The sequence below is a fragment of the Hemiscyllium ocellatum genome, chromosome 10 (assembly GCF_020745735.1).
Source record: "Hemiscyllium ocellatum isolate sHemOce1 chromosome 10, sHemOce1.pat.X.cur, whole genome shotgun sequence".
Taxonomy (NCBI): Eukaryota; Metazoa; Chordata; class Chondrichthyes; order Orectolobiformes; family Hemiscylliidae; genus Hemiscyllium; species Hemiscyllium ocellatum.
In genome coordinates this window covers 51,826,789-51,847,165 of record NC_083410.1, presented here as the reverse complement: position 1 = coordinate 51,847,165, position 20,377 = coordinate 51,826,789, and positions in this window count along the sequence as shown.

Here is a 20,377-nt window from a genome sequence, read left to right as displayed (position 1 = left end):
GAAAAGCACAGCAGGTCAGGCAGCATTCAAGGAGAAGGAGAGTCAATGTTTCAGGCATAAGCCCTTGATCAGGCCTAAGCTGCCACTTGACCAAATTAGATTCATACAAATAAGACTGACAATGTGCAATATTCCCTTACCATAATTAAGTCATATCCATCATCTTTCTAACATTTATCGGAATCATCTATCTGTCAGAGGTCTGCTGGTGTGGTGGGCAAGCAACATATGCATTCGATGTGGATTCATTGGGAACTGTAGCCACCAACCTGCTCACTTGTTGCTCAGGACATAGGATAGCTTCTCACTGGAAGGAAGCAGAAGTTGAACTCGGCAGTCCTCTGAATGTGTGAGCAGCCCTTTCCAGGACCACACTGCTTACCTCCTTCTTATAAGGCCGGGCGTGGAGCGGTGAGTGCACAATTTCTGTCATATGTTTCTCTGAAAGAGATTCTAGATCTTCATGCTCTGGCAGCATCTAGCGAAATAGATCATGATGTGCAGCTTTGAAATAGTAAGATGTTAGCCATTCCAGCAGTCAGCACCACACATGGCTTTTATTACCCACACATCCTATTTGATGCTCTGCCTGATGATGACAGTCTATTAGATACCAATGCTTAGAAGCTGAGATGATTAACCTACTCAAAAAGAGCAGTAGTTCTAGTAATCAGCCCTGAGGAAAAACAGCGTAGACTTCCTTCCAATCGCAAAACAAATGTTTATCACTACATTGCTTCCTGTACACTAGCTAATTTTAATGTCCACATGACCACTCACCATTTAAAATAAGAATTTTCTATGTTGCTGACACTAAGTTGACTATTTAATTTGATTAAGTAAACATTAATGTGCTTTAGCGGAAGAATTCTGACATTTTGATGAGTAATATGGTGGCTCAGTGATTAGCACTGCTGCCTCACAGCACCAGGGACCCTGGTTTGATTCCACACTTGGGCAACCGTGTGGAGTTTGCACATTCTCCCTGTGTCTGTGTAGGTTTTCTCCAGGTACTGCAGTTTCCTCTCACAGTCCAAAGATGTGCAGATTAGGAGGATTGTCCATGCTAAATTACACATGGTATCTGGAGATGTGCACGCTTAGGCAGATTAGCCATGGCAAATGCAAGGAAGGAGAGTGGGTCTGGGTGGATACATCTTTGGAGGCTCGGTATCACTTGATGGGCCAAATGGCCTGTTTTCTCACTGCAGGGATCCTATGATTTTTACGTAGGCATGCCTAAATGTAGCATCAGATCTACACCAGTGAGTTTGACTCTTAACTACTCTCTGAAATGGCCTCTCAGTTGCATTAACTATGACAACAAAGTGTTGCCAGAATAAATGTAGATGGACCACCCAGCAGTCACCTTGGCGTTAAATTCAGACACAATTACATCTAGCTTCATCAATTCTTCTCATTAACATCTATGTCCAAAATCAAAAGAGCAATTTGTTGCATTTTCAAGCATTGTATTATTTGCAAACATTGAAGCTATGGCTTTGATAAAACAATTCCATGTCATTCATCTATACTAGGAAGAACAGCTGGTTTAATAACTAACATCTGACCACAGACTAGCTAAGCAATAGTCTGATGTCTGACTTGTATGTTCCAGCCAACATTCCATTCCTTTATCACCAACTCCAGGAATATCCTGTCCCATCAGCAAAATAGAGCGACACGACGTACTGGCACAATATGACAGACTTGGGAGGAAGCCGTCAACCTTGATTCCAGACCAGCTGAAATCTCAAGGCATTGAGACAAATACGACAATGAAAAATATTGCTGATTTGCACCTCCTGCCTATTATGTTCTGTGCCTTTGAGTTGCCCATAAATGACTCCCACCAAGTTCTGTGTGTGAACAGTTGGTTTATTTTATAATTTTAAAATGTTTGTTCATGTCTATTCAGAAAAGATATATGACCTTAACAATTCATCTTGGTTGCAAAAGCAGAGCCTTGCACAATATATGCATGTTACTTCCAGCCAGTTTAAAAAAAAACATGTAATGAGCCTGACTGATTATTAAAAATTGGTTGTACATGTAACTAATAGCGCGCTCAAGATCACTCCATGACCTACAAAGGTCTGCAATGTAATCCAGATATGAGCATAAATTACTCGATTTCTTGAAATGGACCTGGTGATGTAAATTGATAGGCACTATCCAAAATGACTCTTACCAATTTTTATAGATGCACCACAGAAAGCATTCTATCTGGATGCATCACAACTTGGTATGGCAACTGCTCTGCCCAAGACTACAAAACATTACAGAGAGTTGTGAATATAGCCCAGTCCATCATGCAAACCAACCTTCCTTCCATTGGCTGTGTCTATCCTTCCTGCTGCCTCGGGAAAGCAGCCAACATAATTAAAGCCCCCCCCCCCCCACCCCAGCTATACTCTCTTCCCCCCTCTTTCACTGGACAGAAATTACGAACATTTGAAAACAGATACTAACAAATTCAAGAACTTCTTCCATGCTGTTGGTAGATTTTGAGAGACCTCTCAAATATTAGAGATGATCTTTCTCTGCACCTTCTCTTCAGCTGTAATACCATGCTTTACGTCCTGTTCTATTATCCTGAGGCCAAGCAGAGGCTGATAGCCAAGTTCAGTACCCATGGGGATGGCCTCAACTGGGACCTTGGGTTCATGTCACACTGCAGGTGATTCCACTGCACTACTTACACACACTCACTCCTACAGACCCATATGCTCATGCAGATCCTCTCTCATACACAAGTTTTCTCTCATACATTTACATACACACTTCCACATTCACATACGTACCCTCTCACAGACTAATACCCGATTACACTCATACTCACACACATACATATACACACACTCTCTCATAGACACTCAGACCCACCCCGTGCACACTCACATACCCACATGCTTAGACCTAATGAAAGAGTCACGGAGGGAATGGTCTCTCTGGAACCAGATAGGGGTGGGAAGGGAAATATATCCTTGGTGCTGGGGTCTGATTGTAAGTGGCAGAAATGGCAGAGGATACTCTCTGTATCAGAGATTAGTGGGATGGAAAATGAAAACTGGGGGCTTCTATCCCTGTTGCAATTGGACAGGTGGGATTCAAGGGCGGAGGTGCAGGAAGTGGAGGAGATGCGTTCGAGGGCATGGTTGATCACACGGGAGGGAAAATTGCGTTCCTTGAAACAGGAGATCATCTGGGATGTCCTTGAGTGGAATAGCTCTTCCTGGGAGCAGATACGGCAAAGACAGAGGAATTGGGAGTAAAGAATCGTGTTTTTATGGGGGATGGGGATGTGGATTGGGAGGAGTTAGGAGGATGTAGCTGTGGGAGTGAATGGGTTTGAAATAGATGTCCATGTTAAGTCGGTCACTGGAGCTGGTGACGGAGATGTCCAGGAAGGGGAGGGAGGTGTCCAGGAAGTTGAACAGTTCAGTAACTTCACTAACACCTTCCATCCTAACCTTAAGTTCACCTGTGCCATCTCGGATGCTACCTCCCCTTCCTGGACCTCTCCGGTATCTGATTCAACATGGACATCTATTACATACCCACTGACTTCCACAACTGCCTTGTCTACATCTCCTCCTACCTCCTTCTCATAAAAACACGATCTCTTACTCCCAATTTCTCTGCCTCCGCTGTGTCTGTTCCCACAAGGAGCAATTCCACTCTGGAACATCTCAGATGGCCTCCTATTTCAAGGACCGCAATCTCTCCTCCCACATGATCAACAATGTCCTCCAGTGCATCTCCTCCACTTCCTGCACCTCCACCCTTGAAGTTCACCCTTTCAAAGGTAACAAGGATGGAATCCTCCTGGTCCTCAGCTTCCATCCCACTAATCTCTGGATATTACACATTATCCTCCACTATTTCCATCACCTACAATCAGACCCTACCATCAGTGATACATTTCGCACTCCTATCTACATCTTTCATTAAGTCCACACCCCCATTCAACCCATCCTCCACTCCCGGCAACTTCCCTTGACAACGCAAGAGGTGTAAAACCTGAGCACACACCTCCCCCTTCACCTCCATCCAAAGCTTCAAAGGATCTTTTCACATCTGGCAGAGATATTGCTGTACATCAGCACACCTCATCTACTGTGCCTGTTGCTCTTGATGTAGTCTCTTCTACATTGGGGAAAGAAGATGCCAACTCGCGGAACATTTCCGAGAACATCTCTGGGACACACACACCCAATAACATCACCGTCCTATGGCCGACCACTTCAACTCCCCCTCCACTTCCTCAAGGACATGCAAATCCTAGGCCTTCTCCACTGCCAATCCAAGCCACCCAATGACTGGAGGAAGAACACCTCATCTTCCACCTTGGAATCCTTCAATCATTGTGTATCTATGTCAACTTCACTAGTTTCCAAATCTCCCCTCTCCCCATGTCATTCCAGATCCAACTCTCCAATTCAGCACTGCCCTCTTGACCTGGCTTACCTGTCCATCTTCTTTCCCACCTATCTGCTCCATCCTCCCCCACGATCTATCACAATTATATCTCGCCTGCATCTACCTATCGCTTCTTGGCTATCTTTCCCCCAGCCTCACCCCCACTCTCCTATTTATCTCTCAGCTCCCTCCACCCCCACATTCCTGATGAAAGGCTTATGCCCAAAACGTTGACTCTCCTGCACTTCGGTTGCTGCCTGACCCGCTGTGCTTTTCCAGTGCCATATTTTTTTGACTCTGACTTTCCAGCATTTGCAGTCCTCACTTTCTCCAAGTTGGGCTGAAGGGCCTGCTGCTGTAAACCTCTATGATATCTCGCATCACATCATCTCCACAATGTTCTCAGTCAAATGGAAAGGCTGAGAAAATCCCTAAAGAGCTACTACCACACAGGTATATACAAGGCAAACTGCAAAGCTATCTGCCAAACCATTGCCAGAGCTGAGTCCTGAAGACCCAGTGGGGGTACAAACATTCAGCAGTCTCAGCAAAATCTAGCTCAAGTGGCACCATGGGACCTGTACAAAACAGTTGCCACTTTGATCAAAAATGGTGGAATTGAAAGGTATTTATTGATTGATTGATTGTCACGAGTACCGAAGTACAGTGAAAAGTATTGTTTAAGAGCTGTATAGGCGGATCAAGGATGTACAGATCAGAAGCTGTAAAAATACTTAGACAGAGGCATACAAGTTAGAGGGCGTCTGCTAGGCAAGATCAACATTAGCAAGATCAGCATTGTTTGAGACTTGTAAGCCCATTCATTAGTCTAATAATGGCTGGGAGGAAGCTGTTCCTGAACCTGCTGGTATGTGTGTTCAGGCTTCTGCATCATTTGCCTGATGGAAGACGTATAGATATATTATCGCAATGACAGACACATATAGCCAACTATAGAGATCTTTCCTCAACTGTAGTTGACTCATCAGGAAGGAAAGAGTGCACCACCTACACAGATCACCCAGCAATCATCAGACCCAGAGGCTCACAGCAAATCAACAGCAGAAATAGGATAATAATGGCTATCATAGCAACCACAAATGATACAGAAACAACATTCCCTGGTGAAAAACAACACACAAATCAATAGTCAATAGCAAGAAAATACACACATACTGCCAAGTGATCGGCATGATTTAAGGTCAATGTGTGCAATGCAAATGCTGAGACTGATGGTGAAATAGGTGACATGTAGAAAAACCAGATGAAGGAAGCAGCTGAAATGGTGATGGAGGGAATGGAAAAACAGCTTTTTTTTAATACTTTAATTGACTTACCTTCTGTGGAGAGATCAACCCGGTGTGGGGACAGTGAGAGAGCAGGGGAAGAGTGAGAGAGCTAGCCCAATGTGAGGTTGGGCGAATCAGCATTGGGAACAGTGAGATAACATGAGGGAGGTCAAGAGAGTGAGCCCAGAATGACAGCTATAGGGGTCCCCTGCCAACTGCAGCAGCATCAAGCATGAGGAGATCGACCCTGGCACAGAGGAGACCAAGCCTGGCACTGAGGAGATGAAGCCAGGCATGGAGGAGATGGAATTCTTGTGGGCAGTGTGAGCTCAGCATGATTAAGCTCTTGAGAAGGACTACAATGTTGAACTTTTAACTTTATTTCTTTATTTATCTACTTTAAAGTAAGCAGTACTTAGGTACCTTTGGTTAGTGGATGAAACCCACGGAAACAGTAAAAGTTCATTGGTTGTAGCACTCAAACCAATGATTTTTTTTTTCCTTTTGTGTTTGTTCCCCAAAATCTTTCATCTATATAAACACCTTTTAGGATAACCATGCCAACGACTCAAGATTCCCCAACATTGAACAAGGCTTCTTCACCTGCACATTTTCTCATGAATTTGGACAGAACTATTGTCAAACCATTCTTTGTACCTAAGATGTTACCAAGAATGACAACACTGTACACATTTCTCTATATTCCTGTATCCCTGTACTTGAGTACATGTGACAATAAAATCTAAAATAAGAAAAAATAATGGAAATAATGAAATGCTAAACCATGAGAATCTTGTGTTTTAGTTATTGACTAGGGATAACTAAAAATGTACATGATAACGCCTACCATTATTGCTACCTTTTTTTTTGGATCAAAAGGAGGGGATGCAAGAGGTGTAAAACCTGAGCACACACCTCCCCCTTCACCTCCATCCAAAGCTTCAAAGGATCTTTTCACATCTGGCAGAGATATTGCTGTACATCAGCACACCTCATCTACTGTGCCTGTTGCTCTTGATGTAGTCTCTTCTACATTGGGGAAAGAAGATGCCAACTCGCGGAACATTTCCGAGAACATCTCTGGGACACACACACCCAATAACATCATAGAGATGTACAGATGGACACAGACCCTTTGGTCCAACCTGTCCATGCCGACCAGATATCCCAACCCAATCGAGTCCCACCTGCTAGCACCCAGCCCGTATCCCTCCAAACCCTTCCTATTCATATACCCAAATCCAACCACGCACAAATGTCTGTGTTAGTCTGCTGGAATCATGTGATCTTAACATGATGTATATTCCTTGAAAGCAGATATCTTCAGTTTCACTTCAGTAAAGTCCTTGTGTTGAACGCATTGCTGTATTGTGCACTCAAAACAGCCATGATTTTATCAGCAAATTCCTCAACAGCATACTGAGCTGGCATCTGTCATTGTTAGGTGTTTATATCATCAACTTCTTCCCGTGGAGAACAGCAGAAGAAGTAAAAGGATTCATCGGCTGATGACTAGTCTGATAGGCATTGTGAATGATCCTGCATTGCATTAAAATCATTCTGACAGTTATAATTGGCACTTAATTTGGCACTAAATTTTTATGCTTCCAAAACCCAGTAAAAATCTGAAACTACTGACTAGTCTGTCAATTCCAAGACAATAAATATACATGACACATAATTCTGCTTGCAACTGCATGAGAATAATTGCAAGTTGAAACTGAAGTTATGACCTGGTGTGAAAATTGAACATCTCCCCTATGATTAAAGAGAGGAGTTGGTTTAAAAAGAATAGAGAAACAGTGAAGCACTTTGACATTTCATTTTTTAAATCCTCCAAAACTAGACAGCCATTATGTTCAAGTGAGATTCTGATCACAAAAGAAAATAAACTGAATAAGAGTTGAGAAAGCAAAAGCAGGATTGCACTATTCTAAATTCATTAGATGCAGCAACATTTTGTTCTGGAGGACACTTCAAATGCAGATGGCACTTGGCTTCCTTCTCAGAGGGTAAAACAAGCTTAATCACAATCTGAGAAACAAAACAACTTTCATGACTAAAAGCATATATAGTATGTTGGGGGACACTGCCCATTCTGACCACAAGTGAACTGGTCTGTATAATATGGGGATATGTGTTGCTGGTTAAAGCACAGGAGGTTAGGCAGCATCCAAGGAACAGGAAATTCGACGTTTCGGGCCAGAGCCCTGCGAAACGTCGAATTTCCTGTTCCTTGGATGCTGCCTAACCTGCTGTGCTTTAACCAGCAACATATTTTCAGCTCTGATCTCCAGCATCTGCAGACCTCACTTTTTACTATAATATGGGGATAGTTAAGATGCCAACTAACCCATCCACTTTTAAGGTCATTGAAGTCCTCAGGTATCCAACTAATGCCTGCTTAGGCCGTCATCCCACCTCCAAACCAGAGAAGTTATTAAACACCTCTGGAGCAAGTGGGGCTTGAGCTCAGATCTCCTGGCTCAGAGGTAGAGCCACTGGCACTGCACGACAAGAGCCCATAACATGCTGAATAATGCAAGGAATGTAAGAATGAGAAGGCCTTTTTTTAATAAAATAATTGAAATTCTCTTAGGAAGCAAGGCATGTCTTTTGAAGGGTGCATTGAAGAGACTCTCATTCTTCCAAGGTGTTATACTCCATTGCCTGCTAGGCCTCTCAGACACACTGCTCCACCTTACCACTACCATCACTACGCTCCCTAATCCAGTCCCAGATAAATGTCCTTTACATCTTGTGTCCTCCTTGCTGTTCCAGTAGCTCTCGTTTTTCTTCGGTGCTACTAGGATGCCCGGGCTGCTGGTCAGTTTGGATGGACACTGTTGAAGATGAGGCCTACACTCACTGAGGGGTGACAATCCAATCCTTACCTTATTAAAGCCATCCGGAGTGATTAAAGGCTGCAGCAGAACCTTTTCTGAAATTACCAGAAGGTGCTGAGTAGTAGAAAGCTTAGGTTCAAGTCCCACCTGTTCCAGAGATGTGTCAACACTTGTCTGAACAGGTGAATTGAAAATACCTACACCATCCACAAAATTAAATCCAACAAATCAGTGAAAGACATCACAACTTACCTGAACAATGAGGCAGCTGCACAGCTCTGTTTCTAGTTGGTATCAAACGAGGGACAACATATGAAATGTGATAACCGCTATAATACAGAAACACAAAAAAAAACGAGAATTTAGAATTACCTCAGCTAAAAGCAAAACCAGTAAAGAAAAAGGCATGTATTCCTAGTAAACACAAACATTATAATGAAAGAAGAACATTATATTCCCATAGCTTCTCATCATTCACCATTATTTTTACACCCACTTGAATTCAAAAATTGCTTGTTTGGTGGCTGTTGACTTAATAATCTTTTTCTAACCTATTGTCAATAAAACTAAGCGTAAATGAGGCATGAGATGGAAACACACATCAGTTGTACTTACAAAAGAATTGTTTGTCTAATTGTATTGTTATTATCAGAGTCTGCTGTGAAATTGTTACAGTAGATGAACTTTTAGTACCATCACACAATAGCTGGAGGTAATTCATTTTATTGCTTTGACAATGGTCTATCTGAAGCAGTTCTTCAACTTTACACCAGTGGCAAAGTCTGTGCCCTTTCACATCCTTGAGTTCAATGAGTTTGCCAGTTAACAAATGAAAGAGCTTGTCTTCATTTAAAATCTTATTGTAACTTGTAAAGATGTTCCGATCACTTCATTCATTATGAATTAATTTGAATTTCAGCCATTTGCACTTTGTGGCTAAATGTAGCGATCAGGTTTTGTTTAACACACCAAGGTCCAAAAAGCATTAATGGGATAAGTGATCAGTTAATCTGTTGTTGATGCTGTAAGCCTGAGCGGATCATTGATTAAATAGAGTCGAGAGTGTAGTGCTGAAAAAGCACAGCCAGTCAGGCAGCATCCGAGGAACAGGAGAATCGACGTTTCAGGTACAAGCCCTTCACAGATTGAAGGTGAGCCTCATCCTGGATGAAGGGCTTATGCCTGAAACATCGATTCTCCTGCTCTTTGGATGCTGCCTGACTTGCTGTGCTTTTTCAGCACCACACTTTCGACTGCAGTCCTCACTTTCTCCCTGTTGGTTAAATAGAGTCTAGAGAAAAGGAAAGCACCGATTGACTCAACTGTGTTTGAAATCATAGTTGTGGCAATATATGGTTGATTATAGTCATCAAGGTTTAGAAACGTGAAAAATAGGATCAGGAGTAGGGAACTCAGAAATTTCTTCCCCAGCTTCCCACAAAGCTCTGGGAAACACCTGACCATGTCCCAGGGATTTATCTATCTTTATGCATTTTAACACAGAAGTATATTTATAACACTAACTATCTACAAGGTTACAATATCACAGACATACACACATTGTCAGGGTTCTGTGCTTTCTGATCTTACAGTAGATTATACACATAACTGACTGAACACACTGATGCTCTCACACAGAAAATTTGACCAAAGGTGAAGTTGGATACCTTTATACTGGAACTTGTAAGTCCCATCACTTCAACAAATTTTACATAGTTAAGGTTTGGAAAGTTTTTACTGTTCAACATAGGCTGAATTCTATGCTCTGTGTATGTCCATGCTTCTGACGCAAAAGTTAATGGTAAACCCATTTTAATTAATAGCCACCAGATCTTCAACTTGTTCAGGGTAGGTGTTTTGCCCTCTTCTAGGAGGAGAGATTCTGGACAACAAGAGGGAAGGTAAATTCGTGGCCCAGATGTGCCACCAGCAATGAGACTGCAAGCAATCCAATGAGGAAATGCAGCGGAGGCAGGAATTAGATGTAAGCCCAGGCTTTCATCAAGTGGTGAGAGAGTCTATAACCTTCAGGAGCAGGGCAAGGGAAAACTGCAGTAAGGGCAGAATTACCTTGTGGATGGAGCCTCTGGCCGTACACTTTACTCTGTTTCATTCAGCAGGCTGGACATACAGCAGTGACCTTGCATGCTGCAGGTAAAATCGGAGTGGCAGTGGATGGAGGCATGGTACTGCTGCAATGACAGCCAATTTTAGCTGCTCCCCCAACCATCTGCCTGCCACCCGCTCATAAAATTCTAGCCCATAGGTGTTAACACACCATTTTCTTTCCAACTGCAAGACACTATCTTAACATATTTCAAATTCATGATTAGATTATAAATGCAAGTTAGTTTAGAAAGACAAGTTGTAACCATGTTTAAATATTCTCTGTTAATGATTACACCATCAAATGACATGCTAAATTATATTTATGTACCAGAATTTCTTTTTTACAAAGAGCTAGGACATATAATGTCACTTTTACAGTCATTGTAAGTTGAATATAACAAGTGCTGTGGTTCAGATTTTTTTTTATACAAAACTAAGAATACTGAGGAGGCGATGAAAATATATATTCTGTTAAAACTCACTAAAACTCAGTTATTACTTTCCGTAAGACAATAGTGTAAGAATTGACCAATAAGCACGTTGTTTCACCAAAACAAAAAAGAAGTGTCCATGCTCAAAAACTGAACCAAAAGCAAAAACACTATAAAGATTCATGAGTTGGCATCTTTCATCAGTCAAATATTTACAATTTACCACTCTTTTTTTCTAAAACATGGTTTATGTTAATTCTATAAAGATCAATTGTTATTGTACCCAGGATTGTAGATATTTGTTTTAAACAGCTTTTGATTGAATGCCAGATTTTAGGAGAAAATATCTTCCATTACCTTGATTATGTCACACTGCTATGCAGCATTCTGAATTCTTAAAGGATTATTAACCACACAAGCTTTACTTTGTGAGTCCTCTGACAATTCTAACCTGCAATAAAAAGGGCAAATATCAAGACTCGACGAAGCTCAAACCAAAGAAGGTGCATTGTCAGAATGCTTACTAATCCAGCAGTCTTCAGGTCCAAACAACCTGCAGCTCTCTAAGGAGCCATTGCTTGCTCCAGGGATTCAGTTACATTCAGAGCTCAGGGTTAATATCCAAATATGCAAAAAGGCAACCTGCGCGAGTTGGAGATCAAGCAACAACAGATTGTGGAGAGAGATTGTTCAGTGAATAGCATTTATACCAAGCCTACTCGTGTAAATAGTCCATGGAATATTAAATAATATTTTGGTATTCATTCCAAAGCCCAGACTCAGCAGTCTCTCCTGATCCAGACCCAGTACACAACCTCTTCCAATGCCCAGTATCATGAGAATGAATAACACAGTTGTATCACGTCTTACAAGATCCATTGGAGCCAAGCTCAATGCAGACCCCAACTTGGTTGCCCCCAGTTTTGGTTATCAGTTCCTTCAGTTAGTCTTCAATCAGCGCCATTATTAACAAAGAGCCTGGTGTCATTTTTCATAGTAAACAATTTCTGCAGCTTCTGCAGAACCAGGTCAATTGAGTAATCCTCTTGGACTGACATCAATTACAAACTTTCCCTTAGTTCCAGGAGCACTGCATGGTCAGAGGTCACATCTTGCAGATTTGATATTAAACTGAACCTCTGCCAGTTCTCCTAAATGGATGTAAAAGATCCCACAGCATATTTTGCTGCTGAACTGATCAGTTTTTAACCTTCAATCACAATAACAATATTAGGCAATCTATTCTTGGAATATCTCTGTTTACACATTAGCTGCCTCTTCTGCCTAAATTATAACAGCAACTACATTTCAATGGCCTTTTATGGCTGTGAAATGTCTTGGAGTATCCTCAGGTCACAAAAGGCATTACAAAATTTCAAGTTCTTTCTTACTTATGCTTTTGGAATTCTAGCAATGTTTAAATTGAGTATGATACGTGCTCACTAAGAGTATATCATAAAGATTGATCTTGGTGGAACACATAGTGGCAATCCTCCATCCTAGGCTTTGGCAGTTAAACTGTAGCAATGCCAAATCCATAGCTCAACTTTAGCCTACAAAGAGTAGCCTGTTAGGGAGCATAAGAATTACAGATATCACTAAGACTAACTCTGCCAGTGTGGAGTTACTTTACACTGGCCTGGCCATCTCACTATCACATGCATGCTATGCTTTGTGGGACTCACACCCACTTCTGCTGTCAATCTTCTACTGTTTCCTCAGCACTGTGTCTCCTATTTACTTACCAAGGAGGGATCAACACCTGGCAAGGCAATACATTGAAATAGTTAGGTGGTTATTTTTGACTGGTGTGGACATGAACCAAAAGATGGGCCAAAGGATCTCCACTTATGCTGTAGGTCTCTATTACCCTATGACATGCTCATCAAATACTCCCACACACATTCAAATGATACTTCACCCTTCCATTTCTCTCATTGTAGGATAAGCAGCTAGACATTTTTTTAAAATAAAGAGCCCAGACTGATGGAAGGGTTCCTCATTTCCGCATCTTCACTTCTGAAGAAGATGCGTCCAAAATAGTACATGATGACCTTGACCCATCCTGTGCTAATGGAGGTATTGGCATGACAAGTAAAGGAGGAACATTGTAGCACATTCTTCTCAGATGCGCATGGACTCTTACATTTCCTCAACAACTATTCTTCTTCCTTTGCATAGCTATGAAGGTTTACTGATGGCAAAACATAACAGCTCACAGTCTGCAACAGAACCAGCACTAGCACCTCTAAAGGCAAAGTTTATGAACTCTCAGAGGTCACAGTAGCAAAGCATTCACCTCAAGCATCCAGCAGCAAAGAGACTATCACCCCATTGGCTATCCCAGCTCTACACAACATGTTGAACACATCACTGACATGTGCCCACAGCTATTTCAAGATTTCTGGCATTCAGGGGACTGTTTAGCCCCATGCAGAAAACATGCCTTTGTACTCAACATTAGGCAACATGGTCAACCTGCAGAAACAGGCAGGAGAACATTAGGCAGGGATTCTTGCACTAGAGAGAGGGATCTGTCCATCTTCTATCTATGGAAATGGCCTGTATGGAAAGGCAACTATGCTGAAGGCCCAGTCCAGCCAAATAATTAGTGGATGACAGATATGTACTTAGACCTACATTCCATCGCTCTCGTCATGAGTGCCCAGCATCAATATAAGAAGGGGACAAGACTCTTTGACTTCACTCTGGGGGCGCTACTACTCAGGCAAACAGAAAGCTGCTAGCAGGCATCCATAGGAAAGAAGGGCAATAGACAAGAGCTGCAGGAGTTCCATTGCAGGACCCTTCAGCAGTGCTTTCCCTCTGCCAGTGGCTCCATTGTCTGTCCAGTCCAAGAAGAGTGCACCTCAATCTCCTGCAGGAGATTTCTGCTGATGTGGAGTCTTATAGGCCATGAACATACACAGGATACTTGCCAACACTGTTACAGTCACCAGGGCATACCAATCAGCAGGCTCTTTCCAGCCCAGCTGCTCTCTCAGGCCAACATTTAGAGATAGTGGTAAGGCAAAAGGCAAAGCGATCCTTTTGAGAGAACATAAATGCTATGGATGTTTTATTAATGTATGGAAATCTTACATTTCTAAATATATATTCACTTTCACTCTTATAACGTTTACTGTAGTCTCAATTTCCATCTAGCTGCCAACATGTTTCTCTGAAGTAAAAACAGTGCAGTGTTCTGCCTCATCACAAGTGAAGGTGCATTCCTTTTGAGTTTTTTTAGAAGTATCATTGTTTCAGCAATGTCTGTGCTTGTAATCCCTCTGATAACCCAGCGAAGCATAGACCTGGGAATAGAACAGCACAGGCAAAACTGGAGAAGTAGCTCTTAGGGACTCATACCTTGTTCCATCAGTTCAAGGGCTGAATATTGAGTCTAGGACAGTGGGCTCTGTATCAGCAATTCATGAAAGCAATGCAGAGAAGTGACTCACATCTACAAGTGTGTAGGAGGCAAAAGTTTCTCCCTGAGTTGGAATACATATCCAGGCTAGGCTCTCCCAGCATATGAGATAGATCAAGCACACCTAATAGATGACTCTCAACTGCTCAGTGAATATTTCCCAGCCCTCCACCTTTGTCAGGGCAGGGTGTGAGGGGTGAAGCAGAGAACTATGACACAGGGCACCCTAGAGGGCTGGGGTGTGCTGCATTGCATGACCTGAAACTACATGGCTGCAAGATGAATCCTAGTAGAGAGTTTTTGGTAAATGGCAGGAAATTTAGTCTTAAATTGAATCCTCAAGTGGGCATATCAATTCTTTAAGATGCTACACTATGGTTGAAGAGAAGTGTTCTCAGACCACCTTCCATTACACCTGGAGCTTGAGAGGCACTAAAATCAGAGAGAGAGGGGGTTGAGATGCACATTACACTTGACACCATTTGAAAAAATATTACACAGTTAGTATACATTATTCCTAACCATTAAATTCTTTATTAATTGCAGCTGCTTGTATAGCTTTAAATATAGTGAATTTGGCATGTATTGATGACACTAACCACAAATCAGTGCACCAAGAATCAAGCTCAGCTATACGCACTTCAGCCTTAGCATTGCAAGGAAGTGTTAACGGCCCTCAATCTCTCTCAAAACACAAACTGAAAATGGTTAGAAGAGAAAGGTGCCAAAGAAGGCAGTGACTGGCCACTGGGGGACTGTAGTTTGCTCATTCAGCATGTAGTCACAGAGGAGGAAGCAATCAGTCAAGACCATTTCTCGGAGTCTGAGATTTTGAATGTTCCTGCAGCTAATGATGAGGTGGTACTGTTTCTAAATTTCTCTCTTTTGAGGAGACTTAGTCCTCAGTGGCTCAGTGGTTAGCACTGTTGCCTCACAGCGCCAGGACCCGGGTTTGATTCCAGCCTCGGCCGATTGTGCAAACACCATACAGGAATTCTCCCCGTGTCGGCGTGGGTTTCCTCTGGGTGCTCCGGTTTCCTCCCACAGTCCAAAGATGTGCAGATTAGGTAAATTGGTCATGCTAAATTTCCCGTAGTGTTAGGTGCATTAGTTAGGGGAAATGGGTCTGGGTGGGTTACTCTTCAGAGGTGGACTAGTTGGGCCAAAGGGAATTGGCCCACAAAGGGAAGCCCACACTGAAGGGAATCTAATTTCCTGCAGGAGGTGAAGAGGAAATAAATGTGTTGACTATTACACAGAAGCTAGGATAGACCTGATACAACAGCAGCTGCTGAGTCCAGTGAAGGAGTTACTCCCAGAGTGAACAACCGCTGGGTAGCCAGAACAAAACTTTCTACTCATTGAATCACTAATGAAAGCAAGTGAAGCATCAAAACTTCCCAATAAAGTGACCCTAAAATCTGAAATATTCAGATTGATGGAGGAAGAAATATGTTCAGTCATACAGGAAAACATTCTCAGAGTTTTGAAAGAAATTTGAGATAACTGAAGCTTCAGTCAGAATGGTTGATGAAAACCTATATTTGTAGCAGCCAACTGTATTCAAACACCTTTATAATCATGCATCAATGGGAGTTTGATGTTTTTAACAAAAACTTCAATTTTCAGATAAAACGCATTAATTTCCAACAAAATTCTCTGTTCTCATGGAGCATGTGTAGGGCAAATGTGCTTTCTTGTCATTTCCTTGGAGGGACAAACATTGAAGGATTGCATAGGCATTTTCCGACTACTCTGGTCTTTGATTTGTGACACTCACAAAGATTTAAATGTCACAGCATTGCAAACCAATGAGGGAAAAACTGCAGAAGACCCCAGTACTCAAAAGATCATAGCCACCTGCTGCCTGATTTGGAGATGAATATAAAAGTATTGGAATGGAAAGAAATTCAACATGAATTCTTACTAAGTGTGATGTAGAGAAAAAAAAACCTTCAGTCTAAATTGGATTGTGTCAATGTGTAACAGACAATAATTATGGATCTGCATAAATGATAGCTGAAATTTGCAAGGCAACCCCATCAGCCAGCCATAGAAACACAATACTTTTTTTTCAGAGCTTAAAAATGTGTTGCTGGAAAAGTGCAGCAGGTCAGGCAGCATCAAAGGGACAGGAGAATCGACGTTTCGGGCATAAGCCCTTCTTCAGGGCTTATGCCCGAAATGTCGATTCTCCTGTTCCTTTGATGCTACCTGACGTGCTGCACTTTTCCAGCAACACATTTTTAAGCTCTGATCTGCAGCATCTGCAGTCCTCACTTTCTCCAAGTTTTCTTTCAGCCAAAGCGGACAAGACCAAACTATCGAGTTCCTACAGATGCAGAATGTCTTGGCAAAGCTTGAAGTTGAGCATCAGAATGAGTTTTAACAGATCTAAACTCAACAAAATTGGCACTGTCTAACTCAGTGACCCAACAAAACTAAAAGTTCAGCATTTAGCAATCATATTATATAATCAAGGCTTGAAGATTGAAAATGAGAAGATTGCAGAAGATTTACAAGAAAACTTGCACTTATACAACTAGTCGTTTTGCAACAATTGGTAAACCGTAGAGATGTATTGACATACTGTTACAAAAATGTTAAGAACACCAAGATCACAGTGAATAATTAGTTGAAGAAATCTTTCTTCTGCAGTTAATGAATGATGACAATTTGGATAAAATCTTGCAAGGGAGAATAAGAACCTTCATTCCCTTATTTATGTCAGCTATCAACTGCAGAGTCAGGTTGGTCATTCAAATAGATCTTCAGATAGTAATACTACCTGTAAATTTCCTATTGATTGTGTTCTGGTCATTTATTCTGTTGCCCATGATGTTACACTCCTATTGTCGAGTCTCTCTTTGCCTGCACTTCAGCAGCTTCACAGCAACAGAAATGTTGGAGTGATAACAATATCTAAAGAAAGAGGAATTCTGACCCTGAGAATTGTGAAGAAGTCTTCAGTTCTCACTTCTGGTGTTGCAATCAAAATGCCCTTTCTTTCCATTCACATTCTTTTATATTCATCTCCAAATCAGACAGTAGATGGCTATGATCTTTCGAATACTGGGGTCTTCTGCAGTTTTTCCCTCATTGGTTTGCAATGCTGTGACATTTAAATCTTTGTGAGTGTCACAATTCAAAGACCAGAGTAGTCGGAAAATGCCTATGCAATCCACCAGTTTGTCCCTCCAAGGAAATGACAAGAAAGCACATTTGTCCTACACATGCTCCATGAGAACAGAGAATGGTGTTGGAGATTAATTCCTTAAGAAAAGGAGACTTATCCAGTGGACACAGTTGGAACCAAAAGAGCTAAATATTCATGATTAAATGTTACTTGTTAAGATTAAATGTTAATGAGATGTAGAATATAAGAATTTGATGAAATTGAAGAGTAAAAGGTTTAGTAAATATACTTCTTTCACTGAAGTATATTTATTAAACATGTATGAAAGCATCTGTGTTATAGTGATATCAGAACTCATGGAACTGGACCCTGAGCCTGTAGGCCTCGAGATAAGATATCTTGTCTTAGAATCTCTGCATACAGTTATCTTCAATGAAAAGCTGTTCACTCACAAAAATTTGGATTTCATATTATTATAATATTGATTGAAATACATTGCAGCATTGATTTTAGATCACTTTGCATATCTAAAGGGTAAGAAAAAGGTGTAATCTTGCATAAGATGGTATAATTAGTCAACCATTATTGTGCCAGTTCATTGATTGTACTCGTTCCTTGAACATGGTTAACTTTAACATTTTGTCAAATCTGACCCCATTCAGAGCATACACCATCAAAATGCCAAAATAAAAAAAAGACATGAGACACTCACAGAACAAAAGGGAATGACATAAATGTATCTCAGCAGTATGGAACTTACTGTTGATGAACTGCAAGCAAGGAATATAAATCATTGCAGTGAGAAAAGCTGACAGCATCAATATACTCATGGTTAAGCCTTTAGCTGAGTAGCAATAGCATGATAATAATCTGTCTTTAACCTTAATAATTAGTTCTTTGAAATGTCCACTTCTCTGTTAAGGTTTAGTCCATTGCCATTCTGTTTTGAATAACTGTCTGAGTGAATAGGCCTTCCAAACTTAGAGCTGTCCACATGATGTGAGATTAGTGATCATCTAGCTCACCTATTCAAAGCAAACAAAGTCTGATCACAAAAATTGACAGTATCTCCTCCTCACTGCAACAGGATGTCCACCTTCTGCTTCCGTGAGATTTGTGAGAGTTAAAAACATACCTTGCTAGTCTTTAATGACAGTGTTACTGATGTTAGAATTCAGGAAACATGCTTTAAATGCAGTATTCAGTATTTCTTGAAAAACTCTTGGAAACATCCTGACATATCACTCAGAGTTACACTCTGTTCTTTCAGCTATAATTGGAAACCTTATCTTGTTATGTGACATTCCTGAGATGAGGGGGAAGAGTGGAGGGAGTAGTCTTTGTGAAATAGGAAAGGTTATTTTGTGTTTTAACAATACTGTAGATCAGATTGCAGCATGAAAAACACTAATGATTTCATATACAGTACAACCATTATGATAAATTACTTCTGAAATGCACCTGCAAGCAGTAAATGTTATTCAATATTTGGCAGCCTGAACAAATTCTATTGATTCTAACACAAGCTTAGGCCAGAACTGCAAGATTTTTAATCATCAGCTGCAAGGTTGTTTCTAAGGTTTATTTTGTACTCCATTTCAGAATGGACAACAAAATTTAATTGTAAATACTTAAAGATTAATTTTATAATGATTGTTACTAAAAGCAAGAGTAATTTTTTCTTTAGATAAGCTTGGGGAGAAAGGGAATTTCTCACATCTCAAAACTATGGGTGGAATCTTATAGGGTTCTGAGCAACATGCTGTGATTTATGGCAGAATCAAATGAGGTATCCTCCGAGACCTATCTCAACATCAGGATAAACTCATTACATCTTTTATGCTTTTGCCTGGTGGTGCAGAGTTTCTCACTGGGCAGTGAGTTTCCAATTAAAGGGGATAATTGTTTGTTAAACACCTTATTAGCACCGCAACTCATCTCATTACATTCAGCTTCCTATCTTGTCAAACACGCTAAACAAGCTAGACATTGAGAATTCTAAACATAGAAGTCTGAGCAGATACCTGGCAACTTCAGCTCTGGCTACGAGGAGCATCCATCGTCCATGGACATTGGCATCTGACATTTGCCTCATGACCATCATAGCACCTCTCTGATCCACATGCAAGCAGAAAGCACTGGCAATCAACATTGAAAGGCTGCTGCAGGGACCCTTTGTGGGCAGAGGCAGGCACCTGGCTCATGGATTGGTCCAGGTTGCAGCTCAGAGTTGATCTCTTAATGTTCACTCATATTGTGCCTACCTACATGCTCATAGATCATGCTTTGCCTTGCCTTGCCATGCCATACTATGTTGTGCCTTGCCAGTTAGTATTTTGATGCTTCACCCAAAGCCAAAAGCTAACAATAATGTCATTTGCTATGCCCGTTAACACAGACAAAGAGCCATGCTGCTTGTCAATAGGAATCTGTCCAGATGATGTGGGATGGGGGGGAGAGTGAGTAGCATGTCATGACTTAGCAAACAGAGCTTTTCAACCCTGACTCGATTTCCTGTGCACGAGCAAAATGTGTTGTCAGTCCAGGTTCCATATGTCTCCAGGACACTGTGAACGAATTGTGCCAGATTCTAGAGCAGGTACTGAGGATTGCAGGAGTGGGAGACCATCCTCTCTTGGTCACTGTAAAGGTGACGTCTACTCTGACCACCTGTAGGACTGTCTCCTTCCAGAAAGCAATGGATGACCTGTGTG